The sequence below is a fragment of the Cherax quadricarinatus genome, chromosome 23, assembly GCF_038502225.1.
Source record: "Cherax quadricarinatus isolate ZL_2023a chromosome 23, ASM3850222v1, whole genome shotgun sequence".
NCBI lineage: Eukaryota > Metazoa > Arthropoda > Malacostraca > Decapoda > Parastacidae > Cherax > Cherax quadricarinatus.
Window position 1 is genome coordinate 13,584,483 of NC_091314.1, and position 23,170 is coordinate 13,607,652.

The 23,170-nt window shown below is 41.7% G+C and overlaps 1 long non-coding RNA gene across 5 annotated transcripts; it reads left to right on the forward strand.

Annotated features, from left to right (window-relative positions):
- The first annotated feature begins 729 nt into the window (after window positions 1–729).
- Window positions 730–18,621, forward strand: LOC128685745 (uncharacterized). 5 transcript variants are annotated; one of them, XR_011392356.1, is made up of 6 exons: window positions 730–1,828; window positions 2,853–2,942; window positions 4,443–12,936; window positions 14,543–14,702; window positions 15,103–15,158; window positions 18,078–18,621. It is a non-coding gene; the product is annotated as an uncharacterized lncRNA (long non-coding RNA). The 5 variants fall into 5 exon arrangements; XR_011392355.1 differs by having other exon boundaries at window positions 4,443–5,222; window positions 12,820–14,702; XR_011392352.1 differs by having other exon boundaries at window positions 4,443–14,702.
- Window positions 18,622–23,170: the final 4,549 nt, after the last annotated feature.

A 23,170-nucleotide genomic window follows, 5' to 3' on the forward strand; every position in this document is an offset into this window, starting at 1 on the left:
CACTCCATCACTGTCTTGCCAGAAGGGTGCTTTACACTACAGTTTTTAAACTGCAACATTAACACCCCTCCTTCAGAGTGCAGGCACTGTACTTCCCATCTCCAGGACTCAAGTCCGGCCTGCCGGTTTCCCTGAATCCCTTCATAAATGTTACTTTGCTCACACTCCAACAGCACGTCAAGTATTAAAAACCATTTGTCTCCATTCACTCCTATCAAACACGCTCATGCATGCCTGCTGGAAGTCCAAGCCCCTCGCACACAAAACCTCCTTTACCCCCTCCCTCCAACCTTTCCTAGGCCGACCCCTACCCCGCCTTCCTTCCACTACAGACTGATACACTCTTTGAAGTCATTCTGTTTCGCTCCATTCTCTCTGCATGTCCGAACCACCTCAACAACCCTTATATATATATATATATATATATATATATATATATATATATATATATATATATATATATATATATATATATATATATATATATATATATATATATATATATATATTTATATATATATATATATATATATATTATATATATATATATATATATATATATATATATATATATATATATATATATATATATATATATATATATATATATATATACACACAGTTCTAACGTGACGGCAGCAGCAGCACGGACAGTGGCTTATAAGCTCCGTTATTTCTTCAATAGCCAGAGCTCATCGAAGTTTCTATGGTGACCTAATTGCAAGTACAACTGCACTAACCCACGCAGAATCCAGACTGACCCAATAATACCAACAATGATAACTACAACTCGAGAAAATTGATGATCAAAGGAAGACTACCCAAAGCACCGCCCCGCTGCCAGACGAGCACTTACCCCAAACTCTGTGCAGATAAAGATTCTCCAACTTCTCTACAACAACATCTACTCCAGTATTACTATGAGATCAAATCACAGAAAAAACAAGAACAAGAACAGCAAGAAAACACCAAGAAATCCACTATTCAACTTGTCTACCCAGCAGGACGCCAGTGTACCATCTACCCCCTCACCACCGCCCAGAGCGACGCAACAACAACACCGAACATGGCCGAGTCCCTCTCAAACTCCTCTTCCTTCACAGGATTCAACCCGCCAGATAATCTCTCAGGTATGACCAAGGATTCTGATACTCTTAAGTCATGCATCAACACCTTAACTACTGATAATATGAATTTTCGTGCAACACTAACGAAACATGAAACCAAGATTGCCCTTGAGAACAAGATCCTCAGCCTTGAACAAAGCTAACATCTGGAATAACTGACCTTGGCAAGACCCTACAGTCATAGCCAGCTACACGGAACAAATAACATCACTAAACACAAAGATTGAAGAAGCCGTAAATGACCGGGAGAACAACATGGATACCCAGTTGAACAACTGCTTTGCATACCAAGATAACAAAACCGAGCACGAGCAGTTATCTGACGCAGTAATAATTAGCAGTGCACTCTTTACCAGTGAAATAAACCAAACCAACTGCAAAAATACTACTATTCAAATTATAAAAGAGCAACTAAATGTTACTGTTCCAGTGAATGAAATAAAGGAAACGCGCTTACTGAGGAACCAAATTGGTAGTAAACAAAGTGTTACGCTTAGATATCACACACATGACAGGAAAAAAACAAAACATGTAATCAGTTGATCAGTTAGAGCAGAAACAGAAGTATATATATACATGAGTCCCTGACAAGAAAACGTCAGAACCTCTTGTTCAGAGTAAGAAAACTAAAACAGGAGAATAAGGATAAAATCCACCAGTGCTTCACACGGGATGGAAAAATTCTAGTGAGGAAAACAAATGTAAGTAGTGTGTATACAATCACAAACGAAAATGAACAGTCCAATTTCCTACGAGAATCAAACCTTGCAGATACTGATTAACCAAAGTGTCCTAATCATTATACTACGTGTAGTGTATAACTCAGTTACCGTGCTAGCCCCCGTACTATCATTTACCAGATAGTACCAACTACCTCACTGTTATGTTTCTCGCGCTATTGCTTGAGTAACTTAATTTTTTGCTACCACTCAAAATACCTCTTTGTACAACCTGCATTCCTAACTCCTAAGTACAGGCCACCACCCTGTATATTTATATTTAATGCTTTACTTGTAATTTTAAACATCACATTTTCTATCTTATTTTTTCCAACTTTATTAATTACCATTATTTCTATCTGTCACTACATTATTTATTCAGTAAACTTCCGACTTACATTATTATATATTCACAAACCTCCAATAATTGTTGTCAAAACATATTTTGCACTTGTTATTTTTATTATTCCTTCCCTTACTTCCAATTATCAATTTTTAATTTTAATCTCTATATTCATTCCTCTTTCATTTATTAGATAGATCCTTGCATACTTATACTCTTTACTGCTATTTGTGAGCTTTCATATAAGCTTCAGTACAATATTAAGTCCTACCTGTGTGCAATATTATTATGCAAGTTGTCTAAGTTAATATACTACTACACATATAGTGCCCTACTCAGTTCCTTGTTATTTTTTCTATCTCCTGCCTTGATAACAATATCATCATTTAAAAGGTTAATTGAGAAGTGTTGTTCACTCATTTTTTAGCAAAAAGGTCTTACATATATTTTTTAGTATAGTTATAGTTTTCTTATGTAATTTTGTTAATTAACCATATTAATTAGTTTTGTTTACCAAATAAACCCACTTCTAACTTCCTTGTTCTAGTATAGTACAAGTTCTAGTATACAGTGCTAGTCACGGCATTATGATGGGTGAGCGGCCCAGCATAATGCCGTGACGAAAATCAAAGGCCTACCATACAGGGGGTCTTTTTTCGTCAGTGCATTATGCCGGGTAGCAGCCGTTAGCATGACGTCACGGCCTGCTGCCACACTCCACAGTGACTCCTCGGTGCTCATCTGGCTGCCATGGTGAGAGGAAATGTTGCACTTTTGTCTCTCATCCACCCATCTTTTGTCCAGTGTTCCCTTTGGTTTTTGGGCTGTACATGTTTTACTATGGGTAAAAGGAAGTTTTTAACACCTGCAAATATAGCTCAAATCATGGGGCTTCACAATGCTGGGCAAAAAATAGTGGAGAATGTTAGTGTGTGTAAGCGTTCAGTGAGGAACTGGGTGCAGCGTTTCAAGGCTGGTGGCAGTGTCGAGTTACCGTCTGCCAAACCTCGGCCTGGCCCCTTAAAGAAGACATCTGTTCATACCTTAACTGTGTTAAAGAAACAGTTAGAGAGTACACCTAAGATAACTGCTAGGGAACTGAAAGAAAAGAACCTACATTTCACAGAGGTGTCTGTAAGAACTGTTAACACACATGTATCAGACCTGGGCTACAGTAGTCACAGCCAGTTTAAGAAACCGATCCTCTCCAAGCCACAGAAGAAATGTAGGCTGGATTATGTAAAGAAATATCTTCACTGGAATCCTCAACAGTGGTCTGAAGTACTTTGGAATGATGAAGCAACCTTCACCGTCACCTGTAACCGTGGGGGACATGTACCGGCCCAAAAGTAGTGACCTGCTAGACCCACGCTACACCTGTGGGACCACCAAACACCCAAACTCGCTGATGGTTTGGTGGTGTTTCATTGCTGAGTGTGAACTCATTGTACTTCCCAAAAACCAGTATATGAACCAGTATAATTACCTAGAGTTATTGTGTGACAGTTTACCTGAGGCATTTGACAAGTGTGGGGCTACAGTTTTTATCCAGGACAGTACACTGTGTCATACCGCCAAATCTGTAGTTCAGTGGCTTAAGGACTGTGAAGTGAGGTTCTTTAATAACTGGCCAGGCAATTCCCCAGACCTAAACCCTATTGAGAACCTCTGGTCAATAGAGAAATGAAGTTTACTGGGAAAGGATATCAGTTCCATCCCATGGCTGGAGGCTGCTCTACATGAGACATAGAATAATATACCTCTCCAAACCCTCAAGAATTTATGTGAGAGTATTCCTACATGACGTTGCATTGTGCATTGCAAAAATGCAATGCACATATAGGGCCTGTGAGGGAAAAGTTCAGTAGATAGGAATGTGGAAGTATGTATGAATGGTGGTGGTAGTTTGTTGGGCAGTTTGTTGGTTTAGTCAGGGTGAGTGTATAGTTCCCACCCAGCTTCCCTTTCTCCACCCAGTGAGAGGTGATGAGTGTGTATCTGACCTGTGGTTATTCACTTGACTTGCGGCTTCCATCAAGTCTAAGTATTCATTCCACTCCTGTCTGAATTATTATGTTGTGGGATTTGGTTTCAGTAAGAGCTTAACTCTTGTTTTATACTCCACTTTATTCCTGCCTTGTTTTGAATTTATGCAGTGTTGTCCTCTTTAAATCCTCACCATTTCTTTTAAAGGCCGTACGTGTGAGTGATCGAGTAGTATGTAACTATGTGTCTTTTTTTTTTTATTTTTAGCCTTGATTGTCGGCTCGGGTCATCCAGCTCATGCAGAATAAAGATAAGATCTGCAGTGAACTTGTGAAGACTGGAGACGTCACCTGGACCTCTCTGACTACACTGTTCTCCCTTCCACATGTAGCCAACCACCCAGTCAGCTACACACCATTCAAGCTACCTTCTCCCGGTTATAATTACACTAGTATTAGTGGTGGTTCTTGACTGGCTACTTAACTGCTTCAATATTATTGTGGTGGTTAGAGGATCACAATCGACCTCTGGTTAACCAAATCTTTACTGGTGTTGGGGACACTACTGCTTCTACACTCATAACCAGCTGTGACCCCCCCACCCCATCATCAACAACGGCTCGGAGTTCCCAACCACAATTCAGAGCTATGTCCCCTGAACATTGGCACCACACCATTCTATGCTACATTTTGTACATATTAGCTTTGAGTCACTAATTATTTATATTAATTATTGCTTAAAGTAGGATTAATTTCACGTTTGAGTGTTTTATATTCTTTACTCGTTTTCTTGATTAATAATATTGTTTATCTTATGCTATTATTTAATTTTGTATCTTTTTATTTCCATAAGGAGGAGCCAGCCTTATCAAATACTCAGAGGTTCTGATAGGGCTGAGAGAACCTTCACTTACTAGTGAAGTGGCGACCTTGCCAGGATCATCCACAAATTCAGACACAGTTGGAACGCCAACATCAACGTCGAGTCCTTATTACACACAGACTTAGCAGACGGTTACAACCACCCAATAAGTAATCATTTTCTATGGTAGGACTACAGTACAGGTATTTAAAAGATGTGGTGATTGTTATAGTCTCAATTTTGTATAAGTCAAATCAGGGCAGGATATAACTAGTAATTACTGCCACCGTTTGTTTTGGAGCTTGAAGCAATTTCGAGGGATAGACTCTAGAGACCTAAGATTTTCCAAGGACAAGTTACTTCACTGAGCTCTACTTATTATATCAAGGAAATTGTTTTAGGACACTCTAGATTTATTGGTGAGAAGATTGGATGGTCAATGGACCCCTTTCTACTTACTAGTTTGATCAGAGCCGGAATAGAACCCTCCATTTTCTTTAATATCTGTTTCATTTTTGCTAGTAGTTAAGTTTGCAAGCATGGAGGAATATCAGTTTTGGTTGAACACCATCTCTTTAAGGGGGGCTCCTTATCGTGGTAAAGAGGATATCAGTCTGAGGAATTGGACCTCTTGGTCTTCTTCCTCCGACCGAACCTAATTACCCCCCAATCCCCCCTTCCCTATCCCTTCCTCCCCATTCCCCCCTTTTTTCCCTTCCCTCTCCCAACCCTCCCCTTTTCCCCATCCCATTTGTAGCCTCTAGGATTCTTCCCTCTGGCATTGTGGTTTCTAGGTGGGGGTGGCATGCTGGGGTTCTTCTCCCTCAATGAGGTCCCTCGGGGGTGGTGTGGTTTGCCATGAAATCTGAATTGTCTGAGGATGCCCTACTCCCTACCCAGTTTCCAGGTTGTGGGTGGGGTGCCCTTTGGATGATGGGTGTATCTCCGATAGCTGCCTGCCGGTTCTAGGGGGTGACAGCCGAAGGAGGTATGCCTTGTGGCGGGCTTCCGACCATCCTTTCTTTTGTCCGCTGAGGTAGCTTGGTGAGGCTTGTGAGGCTGCTATCCCAGAGCGCAGGTTTACTGGCATGAAGGGTAGGGTATGGCACGGGGTTCCATGCTGCATTTTCACTGCCAATAGGCTCGAGGTCCTCTCAGATGAGGGGAGGAGCTTTTGGCCCCTCCATACCTCCTAGCAACTGTCCCTCTGCTGTACCTCTTTTTTATTCCTTCCTTCTTTCTTTTTTTCTTAAAATAACAAGAAAGGAGATATCACAGACATTGCACCTATTATTATGGAATCTTCACCTAGTGTAACCCTCTGTCCTCCCAGACCCCATTCTGATCCCACACCCTGTTCTGACCCGGCTTCATTATTGGACCATTCTCTCGACTCTTCTCATACCCCTGCACCTTCTGCCGGTGACGCTTCATCATCTGCTTCAGGTGCTTCAGGTCATACCACTGTTTCTAGCACGACTTTCACAATGCGTCCGGCTTCCCCAAATGCAGTGCGACAGTTCTCGGATCACCCACCTCCCTCGGGTCAGACCACCCACGGTTCTACTCCTAAGCATCCACGACAACCTACTGACGACAATTCATCAATGACCGCTCAAAAATGACCTACATGACACTCACTACCTTTGAATACTGGACTAATGAGTACACAATGGACAAAATTCTTTTCTTTACAAACAACATCTCAAACTGATTATCTTTCTGACCACAGAATTGGTAAAGCTCTTTTACAGCATGTTGGTCAAAATATATCTTTCCATGCTCTTCGAAGCAGAGCACGTGTCATAACAATGCAGAATTTAGAGCAAGCCCATGCCCTCTCCTGCATCACTTCCATAGATAACATACCAGTCACTGCTTGTAAGCATGTTACTCTTAATTCTTGCAGTGGTACTGTGGTCTTGCCATGTACCGTTGTACAGAGTGATTTTTTTGTCTTGTGGCGAGGATATTTTAGAACAATTAGCCCTTCAAAACCTCCCTATCCTCAAGATAGATACGTACATCCTGCCTGCTAATGGGTGGAGGTGCTTTCCTAGTAACATCACTCGTTTAACCTTTGACTGCTGTAAGCTTCCGTCCTCTGTATTGCTGGCCATCGTCTTGAGGTCCATCAAGTTGTTCCCACTCCCCAACAGTGTCGTAATTGCTGGCATTTTGGACACCCTGCTAAACACTGCAGATCTGCAGCAGGATGCCCGGTCAGTGGTGCAGCAGATCATTCCAATATGTCGTGTAGTCTTCCCCCATCTTGTCTTAATTGCAGGAGCCTCATCTTTCCTTTTCATGCCGTTGCCAGGTTTATCATAATGAACGAGAGATCCGTTATCGTAAGGAGTGTGAGGGCCTCACTTACACTATGGCTGTCTCTCAGCTCCGCCTTCAAGGTAAACTCCCTCATGTCCCGTATGCTCAGGTAGCCCGAAGACCTCCAACATCGACGATCCTCCCACTTCTCAGTCCCTCTGCATCTGTGTCTTCCGGGGTTGCCCCAGTTTCTAATTCTTGACTCTCCTATCTCCACACCACTTCCTCCTTCTACTTCTTCATCTCACTTGCTTCCTTCTCAATCTATGCAATCTATGAAACCTTGCAGACCTTCGCTTTCTTTTCATCCATCACCTGCACAAAATATATCTCCTACCTCGGAGCCTCATTCTCACCCTCTTTCCAGCTCTCACATGAAGGTAGAGGTTCACCCTCCTTCTCATGAAGTCTCCTCTTCTTCTGTTCCCCCCTGTCTTCCTTCATAGTTACCCTCCAGCCTCCTTCCTCTCCTGTTACACTGCAGGCCTCTTCTACTCCAGCCGATGCATCTCTCCAGGTTCGTACTCCCTGCCCCCTTCAGACCTCTTTGGTTACCTCTGTAGTTCCTCCAACCTTTCCTTGCAATGCCTCTCCTGTCTCTGACATCATGGTATCATCGGCTTCCTTAACGACTGAGACATTAGATGCTATTTCCAGCTATATTGCAGAGACAACACCTCTGATGGACACCAGGACTCCCTCCACTCCTTCTATTCACGACCCTCGCAACAATCTATTCCTCCGTAACATTCACATTCTTCCTTGCTTACATGCTTACCGTTACCCCTACACGTTGACTTTACAGATCCTAATAGCCCATAGGTTTTATCATTTTTTATTGTTGCCAGTTTTATTTCTGTACATAATGTCTTTTTTACAATGGAATATTCGTGGCCTTAGGGGCAATCAGGGAGAACTCCAGGTGTTGCTCTTCTAGTTGTCCCCAGTATGTATTGGGTTGCAAGAGCCCAAAATTCGTTCTGCTGTCATTCACCCCATTTCAGGCTACATGCTATTATATTCTTCAGATCCTTTAGCTGACGAATCTTTTAATGAAAGCATGCTTCTTTTGTGTATTAATATACCGTATCAACAAGTTTTTATTCGTTCCCTGTTGCATTATACTGCAGCTCGGATTTATTTACACAGATGGCTTACAGTTTCCTCTCTGTATCTCTCTCCCTCCTGTGCATTCTGTATCTCTGGTATTGCATTTTTAATTTCTTCTCTTTTCCACCCATCTTGCTGTTGGGTAACTTTAACGCTCACCATCACCTGTGGGGAGGGTCCCACTGCAACTCTCGTGGTGATCACTTGGAGACTCTTCTCACTTCTTACCCTCTTCATGTTTTAAATACAGGTGCTCCTACCCATTTTGACTCTCACACTCAGTCTCTCTCCTGCACTGATCTTTCCATCTGTTACTCACCCATTGCACTTGATTTCATGTGGTCTGTTCTTCCAGATTTACATGATAGTGATCACTTTCCTATCCTTCTTACTTCTGCTACATATACCCAACCGTTTCGTAACCTTCGTTGGCAATTTGCTCGAGCAGACCGGGAATTATACTCCCGTCTTACCACCTGTTGCAAGGACCCCCTTTCGTCGTCTATTGATGAACTGGAGCACCAATTTTCGACCTTATTCTTGACTGCGGCAACTAGTTCCAACCCCCAAACCTCAGTTAGGCATTCTCAGACATGCGTACCTTGGTGGGCTCCTACGTGCGCCTGCACAGTGTGTTTAAAACATGCTGCGTACGACCGTTATCGACATAACTGTACCGCGGAGCATCTGTTGGATTTTAAACAGGCAAGGGCAGCTGCTCGCCACATCATACATGAAGCTAAATGCGCTTGTTGGCAAGACTGCGTGTCTTCCAGTACCTTGTCTTCCCCTATGTGCGCGATTTGGGAAAAGGTGCAGAAATTGTATGGTAGGTACACTCCAGACCCAGCTCCCGTTTTGTGGGTTGCCACAGAAATTGGGAACTATCTTGTCTGTATCTCCCGAGGGCTTCACCTCTGTCCCTCATTTCTTACACCTAAACCTACCAGAGAGCAATTTCCCTTAGATTTCTTCTCCAATGGATTGGAGCCATATAATGTACCTTTTACTCTTCTAGAGTTGGAGTCCATGCTTTCCATGTGCCGGCCATCGGCACTGGGACCTGACGATATCCACATCAGTATGTTACACCATCTCCATTCTACGGCTCTTCCTGTTCTTTTAAGTCTTTTAAATCTAATTTGGGAGCAAGGGGTTCTCCCACAACACTGGAAATCAGCTATTGTACTACCGTTCCGCAAACCTGGCACCTCAGGGCTTGACACCTTTCACTATCGTCCCATTACCCTGACCAGTGTGGTCTGCAAGGTGATGAAATGATTGGTGAATAGACGTCTGATGTGGTTCTTAGAGACACACAATAGCCTTTCCCCTTACCAATATGGCTTTCACAAAGGCCTCTCTACTTTAAACCACCTGGTCCACTTCGATACATATATTCGAAATGCTTTTATTAACAACCACTCTGTCCTAGTGATCTTTTTCGATCTAGAGAAGGCATATGACACCACTTGGAGGTATAACATTCTAGCCCAAGCCCACTCCTTAGGCCTCCGCAGTAATCTACCAAACTTCATCGCTGCTTTCTTGTCCAATAGACATTTTCAGGTCCGTACCGGAGCCTTGCTTTCCTCAGACTTTGTACAAGCCGAAGAAGTCCCTCAAGAATGTGCCCTCAGTGATACTCTTTTTCTCTTAGCTATAAATAACCTACCTTTCATTCTTCCTTCGCATATTTTGTCATCACTTTATGTTGATGACTTTGCCATAACTTACTCGGGCGCTGACTGTCGACTGGTAGCAACCTCCCTTCAGGTAGTGATAGACCGAGTCTCCCATTGAACCACTTCTCATGGCTTTAAATTTTCCAGTACAAAAAGTCGATTCATTACCTTCACTAGACGCCCGCTGATACCGGACACTCCCTTGTACTTACACGGTTCATGTATTCTGACATGTGGTACGGTCAGGTTTCTGGGCCTGCTCTTTGACCGCCAGCTGACGTGGAAACCTCACATTTCTTCGTTAAAGACAACTTGCCATAGTCGGCTAAACCTTCTTAAGGTTCTTGCACATCGTTCATGGGGAGCAGATCGCCGCACTCTCCTTCATTTGCATTCCACCCTAGTCTTGTCCAAACTAGATCATGGTGACTAGATCTATTCTGCTGCTTCTCCTGCAACTCTATCTAAGTTATATCCTATTCATCACCAAGGTCTCTGCCTGTGCCTTGGTGCCTTTCGTTCATCCCCTGTTGAGAGCCTCTATACAGAGGCGAATTTTTCATCCTTGTCTGATCGCTCATTGCCTTCACTATTATGTTCAATCCCATGACCTCTACAATCCTTCTGTATGTAGGACAGTCACTGATGTTAGTAAACGTTCTTTATTTGTTTGTCGCCCATGTTTACTCCATCCCTTTTCTCTCCACCTACATTCGCTCTTGTCTTCTCTTCAGTTACCACCTCTCACTTTTCCCCGCCCCTGTGGGAAGTTCCGGCTGTTCGTGTCTGTTCTCTCTTTTTCTTGAACACTTCTGCTCTCATTCTCATGCTATCACAGTGTACACCGATGGTTCTAAGTCTTCTGATGGCGTCAGATTCGCAGCAGTGTTTCCAGTGTTGTGCAAGGGCAATTATTACCCTCAACTAGCATTTTTATGGCTAAATTGTATGCCATTCTGGTAGCACTTATCCATATTGCATCTATGCCTGTGTCACCATTTGTGGTCATTTCAGACTCCCTTAGTGCTTTACAGGCTATATAAAAAATTGATACACCTCACTCCCTAGTTCTTCGTATCCAACTTTGGTTATGCCGTGTCTCTAGCAAACAGAGATATTGTTTTTTCCTGGGTCCCTGGTCATGTTGATGTACAGGACAAGGAACAGGCAGACTGCTGTGCGGTCAGCAGTACATGACCTCCCAGTTTCATATAGAGGTGTTCCATTCATGGACTATTTTGCTGTAATTGCTACCCATTTTCACACCCGTTGGCAACAACGTTGGTCTGATCTGCTCCATAACAAACTTCATTCTGTTAAGCCAAGTATAGGCTTCTGGCCATCTTCTTGTCATCGGTGTCGAGGTTGGGAGACTACTCTCTCCTGTCTTCGCATCGGCCACACTCGTCTTACTCACGGGTATCTCATGGAGAGGCGTCCTGTTCCTCTCTGTGAGAATTGTCAAGTTCCAGTATCTGTTAGCCACATTCTGTTAGACTGCCCACTCTATGAATGAGCAAGCAGAATATACCTTCAACGTCGTCTCTGCTCTGCTGCCCTTTCCTTACCTTCCCTTCTTGGTGACGGACCCTCCTTTAATCCAGACTCTCTCACTGCCTTTTTGACAGCAACTGATTTACTACACAAACTCTGATGATGATGTCTCTGGCACTCTTCTTAGCCCTTTCCATCTTAATCTCTAGCTACCCTATACCCCAGCACTATCCACTGCCTCACAACACTTCATAACCTAGTAATCATCCCTTTCCCTCTTACTACCCGTTACCTCTGCATCCTTCCCTGCTCTGCTGCACTGTATGACCCTTGTGGTTTAGTGCCTCTTTCTGATTATAATAAAAATGTTTGAACACCGGAAGTAATTTGGGAAGAATCTTGAATCTTTTATTACTGCTAAGATTCAAGAAAGGATTAAATTGAGAGAGGAGAGAATTGAGAGAAGAGAAAAAGGAGAAGGAATTGAGAGAAAGAAGACAAAAAGGAGTGAGACAGACTTGATCATGAAGAGAGAGCTAGAGTATGCATAGAAAGGGCACAGAAAGAGCAAAGATAGGGAACGGGAAGAAAAAGCTAGAGAGCTTGAACTAAAAGAAAGAGAAAGATCATGAGGTAGAGAAACCACACCTTGAGTTGGAAAATAGGAAGTTAGTATTCATGCAACAGAAATTAGAAGAAGGGGTAATAGAAGCATTCTGCAGTCCAAATGTTCCTATGCCTAATTTACCTCCCTTCACATAGGGTGAAGATATAACTTCATACATTGTTAGGTTCGAAAATACCTCTACCCTCTGTGAATGGCCCTTTGATACCTGGGCTCCCAGGTTAGGCATGTTATTTTCTGGTACAGCATTAAATATCTATGCCACTATCACAGGAGATCATTTGTGATTATAACTTAAGAAGGCAATCCTTAAAGCATACCAGAAGACCCCGAACTCTTATAGAAAGGATTTCAGGTATGCTGCATTAAAGCTCGGCCAAAATAGTTTTAGAGACTGTAATGACAAGGCACCATTCTGCTCTGGAACAGTTAATGGAATTTATGTATCAACAATATTACATGACACGATGTAAGCGCATCGTAATTTCTAACAAGCTGTTCCCTATCCTTAAAACCACTCATGTCTCTGCTATCCTTTCAGACAACTTGGGCCATACAGACACATTCCCTACCATCCATTGTTACATAAGATCTCAGTGGTTCACAGGCTGGACTGATGCCGTACTAGCCCCCATCACCTCTTGCTCTGTACTGATAGGTAATGTAAAAGGTGCCGTTCTTCCTCCCGAGGCTGTCCTTTCGTCACCTTCAGGGGGACCTAAGTTCTTCAGCTCCTCTTCCTAAAAGTTCGAGAAACTCCTTGAGAGTTTCGTTCCGGAAATGGGAATTTCTCATGATAATATTCATTTGAAGGTATAAACAGATTATACTGCCCTCGAAAGTGAGGTAGCAGGAACATCTGTTCACTTGTTGGATGAAAGGGAGGATATCGCCTCCGATACTATAAATGTCTTGGCTAGGACTCAGACCAAAGTTCAGGCTTCTCCTACTATTCATCCTTTGATTTTCCCAGACTTTAAGCCTCTGGAAATATCCAAGGATGACTTTGTCAATTTACAAAGTAACTGCCCTTCACTTCAGAATTGCTATAATTCTGCTATAAAGAAAAGTTATCTAAAGGAGAAACTTTTCATATAATTTGAGTATATTAAGAGTATCTTGTAGAAATCTGTGTTTAAAGCTAATTCCAGTGAGCAAACTGTTCCATTTTGGTTGTTCTGAGTCATTGCAGAGAGACTGTTCTTAAAATGTCCTGCCAGTGGCCGGACATTTTTCTCATCGTAAAACCTTGAATAAAATTAAGGAAGTATATTTTTGGCCTAAAATGTTCTCTGATATTACTACACACTGTAGATCATGTCAATTTGGCAGCTGTCATCCTCCCGAGGTCCCCGGCGAATACCTATGGGCAAATTCTTTACAGTATCTTTTCAGAGAGGAGCTATTGACTTCGTTGGTCGTTTATCACCACTTTCATCTGGAGGACATAGATATATTCTAACATTAGAAGATAATGCTTCGAGTTTCCCTGAACCCTTACCCTTGAAATCTATAACTACTGCAGAGGTAGTTGAAGCTCTTCTATTCATCTTTTCCAGGATTGGCATCCCCAGAGAGATTTTGTTGGAGTTTCGTACACGGTTCACCTCTGCCCTAATGCAGCAACTTTGCCAACTTCTGGGAGTAAAACCTCTCTTCACCACACCATATTATCCTAGCTGTAATGGGAGGATTGAGCGCCAGCACTCCATTCTCAAGTTCATTTTAAAGAACTTTGCTTCCTTAAGCTTAAGGAGTGGCATCGTTATCTACCCTGTGCTTTGTTTGTCATGAGGGAAGTTCCCAGTGACTCTTTAGGTTCTCACCCTTCGAACTTCTCTATGGTAGACAGGTCAGAGGTCCTTTGTTCATCCTTCATGACTTGTAGACTAATGAGGAGGGAAATGCTGAGGTTCAGTCTTATCAGTTTCTCCTTGACCTAAGATCCAAACTTGAGGAGACCTCTGACATAGTTGCTAAAAACCTAAACTTACATGGATCAATATAAAACTTATTTTGATACCAAAAGTCAGAAGTTTTAAAGTAGGGGATGAAGTTCTAGTGTTGTTACCAACAAAATCAAATAAATTATTGGTAGCTTGGAAAGGTCCTTATAAAGTTTTGAAGATTTGTGGGAAGGTTGATTACCTCATAGAGGTCAAGGGAAGCCCAAGGTTTATCATATAAACATTCTTAAGAAATATTACAGAAGAATGTCTGTCAATTGCCTTAATAACATTGATTTAGTTTTTTCACACAAACAGGATACGGAAACTGAAGAGTGCAATGTGTGCGTAACTGACAAATCTAATTTTGAAGATGACAAGGAACTGCGTGATGTGGTGGCTCATGAATCCTCTGTTACTACAGTTGTGAATATCAACGAGTCTTTAGATGATCATAAGAAAAATGAACTACTGAAATGTGAGTAAATTTTCTGATGTCACCTCAACTGTAGTCCATAGGATTGACTTAATCACGGACAATCCTATAAAACTGAAGCTATATCAAGTTCCAGTTCATCTTAGGGATGCATTTGACAGAGAGGTAGACAGGTTATTAAATTTAAATATAACTGAACCTTCAGTATCGACATATCGCTCACCAGTAGTCATGGTTAAAAAGAAGACAATTCATACAGGCTTTCGATTGATTTTAGAGGACCTAATGCTATAACTCGGTGGGATGCTGAGTCTATCCCCATCATAGATAGCGATATTCATAAATTTTATAACGCATCTTTCTTTACAGAAATTGATATTGCGCAAGCATGTCACCAAGTCATGTTAGATCCCTCCTCTAATCCGATTTTCCTATCACCAAGGACTGATGCAGTATAGAACGATGCCCTTCTGCCTGGTGACAGCCTGTGCTACCCACGTGAGTTTGATGAGAAAGATCTTGGGTAATATGCCTGTTTCAGTTTATTTTGATAACATCTACGTAATGAAATCCACGTGGGATAAGTATATCCAGACATTAACATCAATCTTAACGTAGGTTACACTCTCATGGCCTCACTGCCAAGTCGAAGAAATGCTTCCTTGGTTTTAATCAAATTAGATATCTAGCATTCATTCTTTCTAACAATTCTTTCCCCAGAACCAAGAAGCTCATGCGTAGTTTTCTTGGCTCTGTGAATTTCTATGTAAAATTCATTCCCAGTATTACAGATCTTACAGGAATCTTATCTGACTACCTTAAAAAGTCTGTGAGGCAACATCTGGAAATTTCCGACGAAGCTCTGGAAAAATTTAACGCAATTAAGAGCATCTTTTCCAAGGACCTCATACTTAAGATTCCAGATATCAGTAAGCCATTTTGTTTAAGAACTGATGCCTCCAATACCGGCCTAGGTGCAGTGCTATTGCAGTACCATGAAGGTACCCCCTTCCCTGTATGCTTCCTGAGCCGGAAACTCCTTCCTGCAGAAACGAGATACTCCACCATTGAAAAGGAATGTTTGGCCCTTGTGTGGGGTATCTCAAAACTTAAATTTTATCTACTAGGTAAAGAAATCATTTTAGAAACAGATGATAAACATATGATGTACCTAGAAACTTTTAAGGGAACCAACAGTCGCCTCATGAGCTTTCAAGTTTCATATAGTGTCTACCAATGGTTTGTCCAATTATTTCTCTGGCTGGTTAAGTCGTGACAGTCAGTAGAATATTGGTAATTTACACGATTTTTATTTTTATAAATTTTTTTTGTTAATTCTTACATACCTTGACTATAAGTGTTCAACTACAACTCTACCTCATAGTCTAATATTTTTTAATATCAACAAATCTCTTTCTTAATTATTTCTTCTACTTTATTATATATTTGTAATTTGCCATATCATTGCCCTATCTTATTCTATAATACTTTTTATAACTACGACATCCTACTCCACAAACTTGACCATTATAGTATAAGAGGCCATGCACTTGCATATTTCAAATCCTACCTTACTAATAGGTATCAGTATGTCACCATTAAAGACACAACCTCCTCAACACGACCACTTGATACTGGAGTACCACAGGGAAGTGTCCTTGGTCCCCTGCTCTTCCTCTTATACATCAATGATCTTCCCAATGTATCACACCTGCACACCTGAAACCAATTCTCTTTGCTGACATCACAACTTATGTCATCTCCCACCCAAATCTTGTCACGTTCAACACTATTGTTAATGAGGAACTACTAAAAATATCTACATAGATGAGAGCCAATAAAATTACACTCAACACTGATGAAACCTTCTATATTATGTTTGGTAACAGAGCAGGTGATGCACAATTAAACATTAAGATCGACAACACTTTTATTGCTAAACATAACGAGGGAAAATTCTTGGGCCTACACCTCGACAGCACATAACAAAAAAAGTATACAAAACTGTTGGGATCTTCTCAAAGATACGTTACTACATACGGTAATCAGCACTACTCACTCTGTACTATTCACTCATCTATCCCCACCTCACATATGTCATTTGTGCCTGGGGATCAGCAGCAATTACCCACCTAAAGCCAATAATAATCCAACAAAAAGCCACAGTAAAAATTATCACACAATCCAATGCTAGGCAACACATCCCCACACTCTTCAAAGACCTAAACTTACTCACTGTTCAGAACATCCACACTTACTACTCTGCAATCTACATCTACAGAACCATAAATTCCAATATTAACCCTGAACTAAAACACTTTCTTGATAGTTGTGACAGGACCCATAAACATAATACCATACACAAACATCTCTTTGACATTCCCCGTGTCCGACTAAATATATACAAAAATTCAGTGTACATAAAAGGGACTAAAGTCTGGAACTTCCTGCCTGAAAACTCTAGAACTGCAGACACAACCACCGTTTTTAAAAGCACCGTTAAAAAAAAAACTTATCTCCCTAACACACACCACCGGTAACTAAACACATGAAAACCACTTTATCTTGCACATATCCAAAGCACAATACACTTATTGATATCTGTGACTCCCCCTAATTTACACATGACTGTAAACATGAAATTCTGAATACAGTTATTGCATCATAATTCTTAAGCTAGTCATAAGTTTGCTTAAGTCGCTCCAATATAGAAACACTATCATGCCAAATGGAGACCAGTTCCATTAATAGATAAAGTAATTGTTAAGTTCTTAAATATTTTGAACTGCCTCAGTTTTGTAAATCTTGTTAATCACTACAATTACCTAACCTTAATACCAATATGATCCATATCTTGTGTCAATATAGAGTAAGAATTAGTGTAAGTCTGCCCGAAATGCCTAGGCCTATTATAAGATATTATAATATTTAAACCCCACATTGTAATATTAACAGAGAAATAAAGAATTTTAATTTAATTTTAATTTTAATTTTGGTATGGGGCAGTGTGAGGGAAAAGTTCATTAGATAGGAGTGGTGGAAGTATTAATGAAGGGTAGTGGTAGTTTGTTGGGTAGTTTGTTGGTTCAGTTAGGGTGGTACATAGTTCCCACTACCCCACCCTTTCTCCACCTGGTGAGAGGTGACGAGTGTGTCCAACCTGTTGTTCGTCATTTGACTTGCGGTTCCCATCAAATCTGTAACTATTCGTTCCACTCCTGTCTAAATTATGGTTTGGGATTTGCTTTCAGTAAAAGCTTAACTTTTGTTTTAGACTCCACTTTATTCCTCCACTTTATTCCTTATTATGCAGTGTTGTCATCTTTTAATCCTCACCTTTTCTTTTAAAGGCCATACGTCTGTCGTGTGAGTGATTGATCGAGTGATGTGTAACTGTTTTATTTTTTTCATTTTTAGCCTTGATTGTCGGCTCGGGTCATCCGGCTCCTGTGGGATAAAGATGAAGGCAGCAGTGATCTAGTCAAGATCGGAGACGTCACCTGGACCTCTCTACTTACACTGTTCTCCCTTCCACATGTAGCCAACCACCCAGTCAACTACACACCATTCAAGCAGTCTTCTCCCAGTCGTAATTACACCAGCGTTCATGATGGTTCTTGACTGGCTACTTAACTGCTTTAACATTATTGTGGTGGTTAGAGGATCACAATCAACCTCTGGTCAACAGACTCTTTACTAGTGTTGGGGGCACTATCTACTGCTTCTACAGTCACGACCAGCTGTGACCCCCTGCCCCGTCAACAACAGTTCGGCGTTCCAAACAACAATTTAGAGTTACGTGTCCAGAACAACGTCACGGCACCATTCTACACTACATCTTCTATATATTAGCTTTGAATCACTAATTATTTATTTCATTTTTTCTTCAATTAGGATTAATTTCATGTTTGAATTTTATATTCTTTACTCATTTTCATCATTAATAAAAAAAATTATATTATTGAATTTCTATCATTTTATTTCCATAAGGAGAAGCCAGCAAAATACTCTTTGAGGGTCTGATAGACCTGAGAGAACCTTCACAGGGCCCGATGATCTCAAACTCTTTGCCTGAAGCAGCAAAAAGTCCCCTGCCCACAAATCAGTTTAGAACCGTACTCAAAAATCATCTCATATCTCAACAAACATACCCACACCATGCTAAACCCCAACACAATTCACAGCAACTCCCCCTCTTATTATCCCTTAACTATTAAGCTATTACAAACTTATAAATGTATGTTTGTATCAATAACTGCACTATCTCGTATTAATAATTAGTGAAATACAGAATATTTTTATACTGCCACTGTAAAAGAACTTAATGACGAACTTAAAAATGTAACATTATATAAAATTGTACTATCTCATAGTAATAATAGTGAAATATTGACTATTTGTATTCTACCACTCTTCACCTGTCTAGACTTAAGTAGTCTATAAGTATTAGGTTAAGTCTGCCAGAAATCAGAGGCTATTGAGGAAGATAAGGTACACTGAATAAGAGGAGAAATATTTTTCCTGGGCCGAGGTGTGGTTGGCAGATAGGCAACAGAGTTTACATTAATGGGGAGAAATCAGAGCTCGGGCGCATCACGAGCGGTGTTCCGCAGGGGTCAGTGTTGGGCCCTTTGTTGTTCAAAGTTTATATAAACGACATTGATGAGAGAATAAATAGTGACATTAGCAAGTTTCCTGATGACACCAAAATAAGTCGCCTTATTCATTCAAATGAGGACATTAGAGCACTCTAGGAAGGTTTGAATAAACTAATGCAGTGGTCGGAGAAGTGGCAGATGCAATTTAATATAGACAAATGCAAAGTTCTAAACATTGGAGAAGAAAAAACCATGCGGCATATAAACTAAATAATTTAGATCTTAATATTACTGATTGCGAAAAGGGTTTGGGAGTTCTGATTAGCAGCAATCTAAAACCAAGACAACAGTACATAAGTGTTCGCAATAAAGCGAACAGAATCCTTCTCTACATATCAAGGAGCATAAATAATAGGACTCCACAGGTTGTTCTTAAACTCTATATATCTTTGGTTAGGCCTCATTTAAATTATGCTGCACAGTTCTGGTCACCGTATTACAAGACGGATATAAATGCACTGGAAAACGTACAAAGGAGGATCACAAAGTTGATCGCACATATCAGAAATCTTCCCTATGAGGATAGACTGAGGGCCCTGAATCTGCACTCTCTAGAAAGGCGAAGAATTAGGTGATATGATTGAGGTGTATAAATGGAAAACAGGAATAAATAAAGGGAATATAAATAGCGTGCTAAAAATATCCAGCCAAGACAGGACTGACAGCAATGGTCCTAAGTTGGAAAAATTCTGATTTAAGAAGGATATAAGAAAGCACTGGTTTGGTAATAGAGTTGTGGATGAGTGGAACAAACTCCCGAGTACCGTCTAGAAGCTAAGACGTTGTGTAGTTTTAAAAAGAGGTTAGATAAATACATGAGTGGGTGTGGGTGGGTGTGAGTTGGACCTAACTAGCTTGTGCTAATAGGTCTGATGCTGTGTCCCTTCCTTAAGTGGATGTGACCTGACCTGACTAGGTGGGTCATGGGTTTGAGCCTAGAGGTGATTTGGACGTACCTCGCAAGGACTCGCAGGCCTGCTGCAGTGTTCCTTCTTTCCTAAGTTCTTATGAAATGCCTCGACGTGATAGTGGCTTCCTTTGCTCCAATCAAATTACAACGTGTGAACACACATTGTAACGTAAGCAAAGAAATAAACTTATTATTTTAATAAGATGATTGAAAGCTATACAACCTGGTGGTTCTTCCTGGGAAGACAACATTCTCGTGGTTCTTCCTGGGAAGACAACATTCTAGTGGTTCTTCCTGGGAAGACAACATTCTCGTGGTTCTTCCTGGGAAGACAACATACTCGTGGTTCCTCCTGGGAAGACAACATTCTCGTGGTTCTTCCTGGGAAGACAACATTCTCGTGGTTCTTCCTGGGAAGACAACATTCTCCTGGTTCTTCCTGGGAAGACAACATTCTCGTGGTTCTTCCTGGGAAGACAACATTCTCGTGGTTCTTCCTGGGAAGACAACATTCTCGTGGTTCTTCCTGGGAAGACAACATTCTCGTGGTTCTTCCTGGGAAGACAACATTCTCGTGGTTCTTCCTGGGAAGACAACATTCTCGTGGTTCTTCCTGGGAAGACAACATTCTCGTGGTTCTTCCTGGGAAGACAACATTCTCGTGGTTCTTCCTGGGAAGACAACATTCTTGTGGTTCTTCCTGGGAAGACAACATTCTCGTGGTTCTTCCTGGGAAGACAACATTCTCGTGGTTCTTCCTGGGAAGACAACATTCTCGTGGTTCTTCCTGGGAAGACAACATTCTTGTGGTTCTTCCTGGGAAGACAACATTCTCGTGGTTCTTCCTGGGAAGACAACATTCTCGTGGTTATTTCTGGGAAGACAACATTCTCGTGGTTCTTCCTGAGAAGACAACACTCTCGTGGTTCTTCCTGGGAAGACAACATTCTCGTGGTTCTTCCTGGGAAGACAACATTCTCGTGGTTCTTCCTGGGAAGACAACATTCTCGTGGTTCTTCCTGGGAAGACAACATTCTCGTGGTTCTTCCTGGGAAGACAACATTCTCCTGGTTCTTCCTGGGAAGACAACATTCTCGTGGTTCTTCCTGGGAAGACAACATTCTCGTGGTTCTTCCTGTGAAGACAACATTCTCGTGGTTCTTCCTGGGAAGACAACATTCTCGTGGTTCTTCCTGGGAAGACAACATTCTCGTGGTTCTTCCTGGGAAGACAACATTCTCGTGGTTCTTCCTGGGAAGACAACATTCTCGTGGTTCTTCCTGGGAAGACAACATTCTCGTGGTTCTTCCTGGGAAGACAACATTCTCCTGGTTCTTCCTGGGAAGACAACATTCTCGTGGTTCTTCCTGGGAAGACAACATTCTCGTGGTTCTTCCTGTGAAGACAACATTCTCGTGGTTCTTCCTGGGAAGACAACATTCTCGTGGTTCTTCCTGGGAAGACAACATTCTCGTGGTTCTTCCTGGGAAGACAACATTCTCGTGGTTCTTCCTGGGAAGACAACATTCTCGTGGTTCTTCCTGGGAAGACAACATTCTCGTGGTTCTTCCTGGGAAGACAACATTCTCGTGGTTCTTCCTGGGAAGACAACATTCTCGTGGTTCTTCCTGGGAAGACAACATTCTCGTGGTTCTTACTGGGAAGACAACATTCTCGTGGTTCTTCCTGGGAAGACAACATTCTCGTGGTTCTTCCTGGGAAGACAACATTTTCGTGGTTCTTCCTGGTAAGACAACATTCTCGTGGTTCTTCCTGGGAAGACAACATTCTCGTGGTTCTTCCTGGGAAGACAACATTCTCGTGGTTCTTCCTGGTAAGACAACATTCTCGTGGTTCTTCCTGGGAAGACAACATACTCGTGGTTCTTCCTGGGAAGACAACATTCTCGTGGTTCTTCCTGGGAAGACAACATTCTCGTGGTTCTTCTGGGAAGACAATATTCTCATGGTTCCTCCTGGGAAGACAACATTCTCGTGGTTCTTCCTAGGAGGATAACATTCTCGTGGTACTTCCTGCGAAGACAAAATTCTCGTGGTTCTTCCTAGGAAGATAACATTCTCGTGGTTCTTCCTGGGAAGACAACATTCTCGTGGTTCTTCCTGGGAAGACAACATTCTCGTGGTTCTTCCTGGGAAGACAACATCCTCGTGGTTCTTCCTGGGAAGACAACATTCTCGTGGTTCTTCCTGGGAAGACAATATTCTCATGGTTCTTCCTGGGAAGATAACATTCTCGTGGTTCTTCCTGGTAAGACAACATTTTCGTGGTTATTTCTGGGAAGACAACATTCTCGTGGTTCTTCCTGGTAAGACAACATTCTCGTGGTTCTTCCTGGGAAGATAACATTCTCGTGGTTCTACCTGGGAAGACAACATTCTCGTGGTTCTTCCTGGGAAGACAACATTCTCGTGGTTATTTCTGGGAAGACAACATTCTCGTGGTTCTTCCTGGTAAGACAACATTCTCGTGGTTCTTCCTGGGAAGATAACATTCTCGTGGTTCTTCCTGGGAAGACAACATTCTCGTGGTTCTTCGTGGGAAGACAACATTCTCGTTGTTCTTCCTGGTAAGACAACATTCTCGTGGTTCTTCCTGGGAAGCCAACATTCTCGTTTTTCTTCCTGGGAAGACAACATTCTCGTGGTTCTTCCTGGTAAGACAACATTCTCGTGGTTATTTCTGGGACGACAACATTCTCGTGGTTATTTCTGGGAAGATAGCATTCTCGTGGTTATTTCTGGGAAGATAACATTCTCGTGGTTATTTCTGGGAAGATAACATTCTCGTGGTTCTTCCTGGGAAGAAAACATTCTCGTGGTTATTTCTGGGACGACAACATTCTCGTGGTTATTTCTGGTAAGATAACATTCTCGTGGTTCTTCCTGGGAAGAAAACATTCTCGTGGTTATTTCTGGGAAGAT